We start from the raw sequence: 9,735 nt of genomic DNA, 5'->3' as shown, positions 1-9,735 counted from the left end.
TCCTTTTGTAGCCCGTGCCAGTCCTTAATGTTGCGTGTTGCCAGGCTTGACTGAGGGAGCTGAGGCCCCAGAGACAAATGTTGAACTCTTTCCTGGGAGGCCTGCAGGAAGCAATGTGAGGCCCTTCTTGCCCTCATCCCCTTGCTGGGGGCATGGCATGGGAGGGCTGCTCCATATGGTTTCCTGGAGCTCCATCCTTTGCCCTGCTGTGCCAGACAAGGGGATCCCCCAATCCATCCCCTGTCATGCCCTGCAGACCTACCCTCTGCCCTGCTAATGCCTTCCCATCTTGTTGGTGCGGAGAAATGCCAGAAGACCCAGTAGGACTCCAGGTTTATCTCTGATCCAGACTAGCTATTCTACAACCCAAATAAAGTGGTGATGTTGAGGTGCCCTGAAGGGTACTTGTCTTCTGCTACAGAGATCACCTGCATGAAACTGAGATTAAGGCAAGTCTCCCCATTTCCTTGGAGCAGCTGGCTTGTGAGGAAAAGCATGGGCCGCTGGCATCCTATGGAGGGGAACATGACCGGTGTGGGTAAGTGAGTGAACCAGCCACTCTCCCAGTGCTCACAGTCTGTACTCCCCAGGCAGGAGAGCAGTGATGGATATGACCTGTGTCATTATTGCCCTGTGCTTGGGGTTGTCAGGGCATGGTGTGGGCATTTCTCATGGTTTAACCCTGGCTGGCAACCAAGAACCACACAGCCACTTGCTCATTCTCCCCCATCCAGAGAGATGGGAAGGAGGATCGGAAAGGAATGTAAAATTCAAGGGTTGAGATAAGAACAATTTAATAGGTAAAGCAAAAGCTGCGCATGCAAGCAAAGCAAAGCAAAGAATTCATTCACCACTCCCCATGGGCAGGCAGGTGTTCAGCCATCCCCAGGAAAGCAGGGCTCCATCATGGGTAACAGTTACTTGGGAAGACAAATGCCATAATGCCAGATGTCCCCACGTTCCTTCTTCTTCCCCCAGTTTATATACTCAGCATGGCATACCATGCTATGGAATATCCCTTTGTTGCTGAAATCTCGGAATGAAGAACTTATCAACACCAATGTGATGTAGATAAGCAGACGCTTTTTTATTAACGTCTGGGTGCATGAGTGAGTCCTCTCATGATCAACGCACACCAAGTTTCAAAATCATGCACCATATATAGAACTTATTCATGCATATTCATTAACTATTCATGCATAATCATAATATTTCCCAAAAATAATTAACATACTCTCCTCCCATATCCGATTCTGCGCAGTAAAGATAAGAAAAGTCTAGAAATGGGTCTGGGGTACGATTTGGGTAGGTGGTATATGAGTCGGTGGTCGCGATCTCCCCCTGCTGGAATTACCTTTTACTAAAGTTCATGATTTCTTGGCAGGTAACTGTAAGTTGTTCCAGTCGACTCTCCCCATTTCCCATTAATTCTGCATTCTGACATTTCAATGCATTCTCCCAGTCTACTTGTAAATACTGTATCCAATTATCTTCAATCATCTTGAATCTTAAGTCTATTGTCTAAGTTCTAATTATTCCTACTAGGTGATTCTGACCTATTCTTTTGGCCTTGCTACAGGGCTGTACAGAGGATTTCATAGCAGCTTTTGCTGTGCAACTACAAGTTTCATTAAAATATATTTCTTATTCCAAATGATTTTATAGAATCAAATAAAGTCAATTAATTCTAACTTATTAGCAGACCTGTAACACCTTTGGCTAGCTTGGGTCACCTGTCCTGGCTGTCTCCCCTCCCAATTTCCTGTGCCCCTCCAGCCCTCTGGCTGGCAGGGCCCAAGGAACTGAAAAGTCCTTGATTTAGTATAAACATCACCCAGCAACAACTAAAACCATCAGTGTCCTATCAACATTGTTCTCACATCATAGCCAAAACACAGCACTGTACTAACTACTAAGAAGAAAATTAACTCTATCCCAGCTGAAACCAGGACAGCATTCACTCCAGAGAAAACTGCTGCTGATTCATCCCAGATTTGTTTGTGCTGTTGCCAGCTGGGGCATCCCTGCACAGTGCCAAGGGGGACAAGTCCTCATCACTGTGTGCAGGGCCCCAGGCAGTGTGTCCAGACCAGCTGGATGGGTCTTTATGGAGAAGAGTACAAGAGTCCAGGAGCAGGAGGGCAGGACCCAGCTCTGTCCGCTGGGTCTGTTGGCTAAGTTATTGTTGGTAAAAAAGGGACCAGTCACCAGATCAGTTGCTAGCCCCAGGGTGGTGGCTGCAGAGTGGCCACAAGTACTTCCTTGTACTCTTCCACATTTTCATGGTTTAACCCCAGCTGGCAACCAAGTACCACACAGCCACTTGCTCACTCCCCCTCACCCAGAGGGGTGGGGAGGAAAACTGGAAAGGAATGTAAAACTTGAGGGTTGAGATAAGAACAATTTAATAATTTAAATAGAATAAAGAGGTAATAATAACTATAACAATAATAACAATTATAATGGAAAGGTGGGAGAAAAGGGTAAAATCCAAAGGAAAAGAGAAAAGGAAAAGTGATGCACAGCACAACTGCTCACCACCCACTGACCAATGCCCAGCCAGTCCCTGAGCAATGATCCCCCCCCAGCAAACCCTCCAAGTTTATATACCAAGCATGACGTCCCATGGTATGGAATACCTCTTTGGCTGGTTCAGGTCAGCTGACCTGGCTGTGTCCCCTCCCAGTCTCTTGTGCCCCTCCAGCCCTCTGGCTGGCAAGGCCCAAGAAACCACAAAATCCTTGACTTAGTATAAACATTACCCAGCAACAACTGAAAACATCAGTGTGGTTATCAACATTGTTCTCACACCATAGCCAAAACCCAGCACTGTACTAACTACTAAGAAGAAAGTTAACTCTATCCCATCTGAAACCAGGGCACACAGTCAATGCAGTACCCAGAGTACCTCTGGGAACAGTTCAGGTCCAGAGGAGGGTGCAGACAGTGGCTGAGTGTTGTCTGGAAGAAGGCAGGATGGCCTTGTCGCCATTGTGCTGGGGACAGGCTAATGAGGGAATGCTGGGGATGATGGAGGTTGGCTGGAAGGAGAAGGGAAGGAAATGACCCTCTTGCAATGTTTCCTTCACAAAGGTCCTTCAGGTTGTCCCTGGGACCTTGGAGATTTCCATAAGCAGCATCAAACTGAACTGGACCTGCAGAATCCTTGATGCCTGCCAGCGCATGTGGGCCATGTGCTGTCTAGCAGTGCCTTCCTCCCTTCCCTGTGAGACTGAAGAGGTGAAGGGAGAGGACATGCTACACGGCCAAGAGGGAACATTTGCCTGTCCCCCTGTGCAGCCCTTCACTGTCTACAGCGTCACTATCTCCCTGCCCCCCAGTACAATTCTGTTCATATGGCTGCTCAGGACAGAGGAAATGGGTATGTGCCCACCTACATGAAATATAAAGGTGCCCTTCACCTGGCAACTCGGCCCGAGCATCTGCTCCCTGCAGTGATGGTCCTGTGATCGGGGCTGCTTGGAGCCTGTGGGATCTGGGGAAGGGGCTGTGCAGGGCCCTGGACCACAGCATGTCCCCACCTCACTCTCCCCCTCCTCACCACACTGATGCTGCTTGCTTCTGATGCTGCAGCACGTGCCCTCTGTGGGGGACAAAACCTGCTTGGGGGGGTCCCTTTGCAGCCTGTCCCCTGGACCAGGAGCTGCCTGCACCCTGCTCTGGGCTCAGGCCTTCCTCACTGGCCCCATGTGTGACCCCATCCTCCTGTGTTTCCAGTGCTGGACAAACCAGAGTAGCTGTGGCTGGATGCCAGCATGGGGTCCTTCAGGTAGAAGGCGCTGCCCTCCTGAAAAGGGGACATCATCGGATACCAGGTACCAGGGAACCGCAGACTACCTGTGGTTCCCCTCACCTTGCCAGGCACCTCTCTGCCTGGAGCTGTGTGCAGGCAGGTAGAGTGAATGGGGAAGGGAAAATTGATGACTTGTGGTTCCCCTCAGTGTCCTAGTGAGCATCTGGCTGTGATGAGCATGAAAGTTTTCTCTCTCACCCTCAACATTCCTCATGCTGTGGAGTTGCCCAGAGAGGTGGTGGGTATTCCCTGCTCTCTGGGCTTCCTCCCCAGATCTGCTCAGCCTGGGGTTTAGCAGACTTTACATCTTAGTGTGCAGGACTTGATGTGTCTGCTGGAGTGGCCTCCCAGGGTTTCCTGTGCCTCTTGTGTGCTTGTTTCTGGTTCTTACCACAGGAGATCCTATGGTTTAAGTTGTCCTCTGAAAACCCCTCTTCCTCTGGGAGAGTTGCACCGTTTATTTGAGCTTTCCACAGTGCATGGCAGGAAGTGCCTTCTCTGTCTGTGAGTTTGGGTCTCTTCCCACAGTGCAGCCCTGCTTTCTAGCATTGGGGGGCAGAGACCCTTATCAGTGTGTCTTATGCCCTCTCTGAGGACCAGACCTCTCCATGGGGTGACAGGGACCCAGATATGCTGGTTCTTCGTGCCCCTCAGCTGTTTCATGGGGAAACCTGCAAACTAGGGCCCTGATGGCATTACTTGTGGGTCTGTTCCAGCTGGCTACCTGCTCTCAGACACCTCTGTTTGTGACAAGAACCCTTTTTTTTTTGTTTCAGTTAGCTCCTTTTTTTTGCATATTCCCAAAATGCCATTTCTATAAAGACCCCAGCAGCAGTGAGGCTGGCCTGGGATCTCAGGAGAAATTCAGATGATGCATTGGCACATGGGCACCCTCAAACTGTATCCCTTGTGGGAACTGTCTTCCCCTTTTCATGTAGACAAAGCTTTCAGAGTCCAGCCTTGCACAGGGGGAAAGAGAAATTCAGGGCTCTTCTTTTGAGAGTTGTCAACACAGCGCCTGCTGTGTTGAAATATCGTATTAATGACCTGGCCTAGGCTCATTACATGTATATACACATGTATATACACATATTACATGTATCTTCAAATGAATGGCCTCCCTCTTGCCCTCAGCTCTTCACAGAGGCTTGGTCCTTTGCTCACAAAGGCAGCCACTCTGACGTCTTGAGTGTTGGCTCCAAATTCCTCCTCTCCTCCTCTTATCTGCTTTGAGGTCCACGCATGGGGCCAGGGCTCCTGGTAGTTCCTCTCTGAGAGCTTTCCACAACTGTGGCAGGTGAAGAGAAGGGGAGGTTTGCAGGGGTGCTTTTCTCTGTCTTGGTGTGCTGTGAGCAGGTTCCCAGAGGGCAGGTTGGTGCTGCTGCCCTCTGTCTCTGTCTCCTGTCCTTAGCTGAACACCACAGCCAGGAGTGCACAGGACAGTGGCTTCCTCGAGATGAAACAGCTGCAGCTGAGCAACTCTGTCACTGAGCACTTGTTGCCTGAGCACAGCCCTGCAGCAGATACACAGTGACAATGCAGGGACTCATGGCTGCTGGAGTCGGGGTTGTATTGCTGTGGGAGTTTCAGACCAAAATCTTGGGTAAGACTCTGTGCCCCAGTCCCTCCAGGGTGGCCATAGCATGCACCCTGGCTAAGGCAGCTCTCTGTCCCCAGCCCTGTGGCCTCCAAGCCAGTGCCGAGGAGCTTGGGAACAGAGGAGCTGTGCTCTGCAGTCTGCACTGCCCAAGGCTACTACCCCTGCTCTCAGCACAGCCTCTGCCATCCTGCTTACTAATGCTCAACTCCCAGGTCTTCCCTTCCAGACACCCTAGACCCTCTCAACATTAGTTACTGCAGTGTCTGTGATACCTCCCCATCCCAAGGGACAGCTGTGCTTCTCCTCCACCCCATAACCCGACCCACAGAGGCAGCAAGGTGAGTGTAGCGCCTGGCAGCTCTGCTCTCCACAGCCTTGAGATTGGTTTCCCCACCAGCAGCACTTGCCTGCAGCTGCCTCCATCCCAATCTCCCTGTCCCCGTCTTATCTAGCCCTCTCACCACCCTGCCTTGCAGGGAGTACCAGCTCATTGTGGCTGCGACACACAACAGCACCGTGGTGGAAGGTGCCTGCTCGTGGGAGTCACAGTCCTTCAATGCCAGCCAGCATCCTGGTGCCTATGTGGCTGCCATGCTCAACCTCACTGCCCCTGTGGGCTTTGTGCTGGGTGACGGGATCAGCGAGCACAGATTACCACAACACTGCCCTTTGGTCCTTCTGGGACTACATGGCCTTTTTTTCCACTTCATCTGCCACTCACAGCAGGTACATGTCACAGAGGGGTCTTGCTCCCCAGGGACGCTGCCAGCTGGGGCCGGGCCCCTTGGCTGGGTCTGGGCTGGCCACCAAAGATAAGTGGCAGTGCCACATGGGCTCTGCTCTCAGCCCCTGTGCCGAGAGCCTGGGTGCCTTGGCAGGACAGTGTCTCCGGGGTCCTTGTCCACAGCTGGGGCATTTGGTGGCCATGGGTGAGAGGCCTTTGCCCTCAGAGTGGGCAGCAGGACAGAAGTGGCCTGAGCTCTCCTTCCCATCTCCTCCAACAGGCAGAGTTCACCTGCATGTGCTATAGCTTCTCTGTTGGTAAGTGGGCTCCTCACTCCCTGTGCCCAAGGCTCCCTTTTCCTAGCCTGGCTGCTTCCCATGGAGAGGAGCTGGCTAAGCACAGGAGCAGGGGGGTCTTGTTGTGGGGGAACAGGGGAAAGCTTTCATTTCCCACACATGGGGGTGATCTTCCATCCCACAAGAAACCTAAGTCAAGACACATGTCTACACACTTGTGCACACCCGTTGCTATTGTTGGGGCCATTGCCAACATGTGGCTCAGGCTGTGGCACCCACTCCTGGCTGTGTGTTAGTTGCAGGGCAGCACTCAGGCCCATGGCTTGAGACAGTGATTGGGGTGGCTGTACTGTTGGCACTCATCCTCCTGTCTGCAGGGATCCTGTGGTTTGTGCTTTCCAGGTGAATTGGAAGGGGACAGACAGATTCAGCAGGGCCATGGGCAATCCCAACCTCTTGAGTAAGGCTCCTCTTTGCCTTTCAAGGAAAAGGAAGTCTCTGCCCAGAAAAGCTAAGGAAGATAATTAAAAAGGTAGGTGTGGGAAAATCACTTTGTGGGGGCAGGGGGAATTAGAGAAAACTGGGACCTAATAGAAGCGCAGTATTACAGAAAGCTTTTTAGGATAAAATACAGCTATCACTTTCAGGATGGTTGGCATGCACAGAATCTACATCACCACATTTCCCTAAGCAACACATCCTGCCAGCTCAGCACATGCTGATAGGAGTAAGGGAGGATGGAGCAGAGTGGAGACCCCATGGCCAGGCTCTTTCATGCTCCCTACAGGAATGGGAACTTGATGGCACCACACAGCTGATAAGCTGCATACCAGTTGTCACATGAAGAATCCATGAGATGTCTGTGGCTGAGTCAACCATTGAGGCGAAATGACTTTCCTCAGATGAAATAATCTCATTGTAATACTAACGCACACCTCCATCTCAAAGTTACCTGTCTCCAAGGTACTACTACACCTCACTGGGCACATGATACCAGTTAGCAACAACAATATGTATAACTAGAGTCACTCAAGCTCCACCTAAATGTGATAGAGATGAACTAGTCCTGGACTGAAATAAGCCCAGGGCAGGGGGAATTGTTGTCTAAACTCCTGGATTACCACACTCTGATTTAGTGTTCACAAAACTAGGTCAATCTGGCTAAAGTTCATAAAGTTGTTATGAATGAAGGGACTTTAATCAAGGTAGTCAGCCTTGGGGAGGATGAGGAACACAGAACAGATAGTGAAAAGAACACCATTATCTAAGTTACACAGAAAGAAGCCTTCAAGTGAGGGGAGTTCTGACTATGAGAGGAAACAAGATGATGAAGTGTTGCAATCCACTGACATCAACAGAAAATTAGCTGAAAATAGGTCAAAGACAATAGTGGTAGTGAGAGATGGTGACCTCGAACTCAAATAGCCCCCCCGAAAGAGGGCAAAGCCCCGCTTGAGGAGCATGCGTAGTTAGTAGGGAACTTCAGTAGTACTGAGGATGTGTACTAATTTGCATTAGAAGCAAGAAACTTGTAACCAGTCCTGTGTATGATGAATGAATATGCAATGTTCTGTGAAGTATAAAAAGTGGACAGATGACGGGAGAAGTTAGGGAAGACTCCATCGTAACTTCTGGGATCAGTTGACGGGCTGAACCTGTCTTCTCCCCCATAGGGACGCCTATTGAGTAAGAACTTTATCTTATGTGCACTAACTCACGCTAGCTGTTATTAGTGATTATAGCTTGGCTGTATATCACTTCAAGTTTGTTTTTGCAGACAGTCCCTATCACCGGCAATCACAAACCTTAATTTATCATGATTTTATATTAATAAAGAGTTTTATTCTATAAACTGTTAGTGTTAGTCCTTCATGAGCACTAGCAGTTGCCAGTAGCGGGTAACATATTTGAATAAAGTGGGAAGACTCACTTGGAGGGGCATCCAATACACCTGGAATTGACTGGCCCAAGGATGGAAACACAGGCCTAACATCTGCCATGGACTGATCCAGGATGCACTGGAAAAGAGTGAAGCTCCGGAACATCTGCAATACATTGATGATATCATCGTATGGGGCAATAGAGCAGAAGAAGTTTTTGAGAAAGGGGAGACAATTCAAATCCTTCTGAAAGCTGGTTTTGCCATAACACAAAGCAAGGTCAAGGGACCTGCACAGGAGATCCAGTTTTTGGGATGGATGTCATAAAATCCCAGTGGATGTGATCAACAAAATAAAAGCTATGTCTCCACCAACTAATAAGAAAGAAACTCAGGCTTTCTTAGGCACTGTGGGTTTTTGGAGAATGCACATTCCAAACTACAGTATGATTGTAAGCCCTCTCTATCAGGTGACCAGGAAGAATTTCAAATGAGGCCCTGAGCAACGAAAAGCCTTTGAACAAATTTGAACAAATTAAATTGGAGATAGTTCAAGCAGTAGCCCTTGGGCCAGTCTGGACGGGGCAAGATGTAAAAATTTTACTCTACACCGCAGCCAGGGAGAATGGCCCTACCTGGACCCTCTGGCAGAAAGCACCAGAGGAGACTCGAGGTTGACCCTTGGGCTTTTAGAGTCAGGGATATAGAGGATCAGAGGCCTGCTACACTGCAACTGAAAAAGAGATACTGGCAACTTATGAAAGGCTTCGGGCTGTTTCAGAAGTGATTGGTACTGAAGTACAGCTCCTTCTGGCACCCCTGCCAGTGCTGGGCTGGATGTTTAAAGGGACTCTTCTCTACACATCACACAACTAATGCTAGATGGAGTAATTTGGTCATATTTATCACATAACAAGCTCAAATAGGAAATCCCAGATGTCCAGGAATCTTGGAAATTATCATGGACTGACCAGGTGGCAAAGATTTCGGAATGTTACCAGAGTAGGAGGTGACATGTGCTGAAGAGTCCACACTGTATAATAAATTGCCAGAACATGAAAAGAAATATGCCTTGTTTTCTGATGGGTCCTGCTGTATTGTAGGAAAGCATTGGAGGTGGAGAGCAGCTGTATGGAGTCTTCTATGATAAGTTGCAGAAACTGCTGAAAGAGAAGGTGAATTGAGACGGTTTGCAGAGCTGAAGGCTATCCAGCTGTCTTTAGACATTGCTGAATGAGAGAAACGGCCAATACTTTACCTCTATACTGATTCATGGATGGTGGCAAATGCCCTGTGGGGGTGGTTTCAGCAATGGAAGCGCAGTAATTCATAACAAAGAGGTAATCCCATCTGGGCTGCTGCATTGTGGCAATATATTGCTGCCCAGGTAGAGAAACTTGTTGTGAAGGTACGTCATGTAGA

The 9,735-nt window shown here is 49.3% G+C and overlaps 1 pseudogene; it reads left to right on the top strand.

Annotated features, from left to right (window-relative positions):
- The first annotated feature begins 305 nt into the window (after nucleotides 1-305).
- Nucleotides 306-9,497, top strand: LOC129783075 (uncharacterized; annotated as a pseudogene).
- Nucleotides 9,498-9,735: the final 238 nt, after the last annotated feature.

This window comes from Falco peregrinus, chromosome W (genome assembly GCF_023634155.1).
Source record: "Falco peregrinus isolate bFalPer1 chromosome W, bFalPer1.pri, whole genome shotgun sequence".
In the NCBI taxonomy this organism is placed as follows: Eukaryota; Metazoa; Chordata; class Aves; order Falconiformes; family Falconidae; genus Falco; species Falco peregrinus.
The sequence above is the reverse complement of the archived record's forward strand: the minus strand, read 5'-3'. Positions and strand labels throughout refer to the sequence as shown.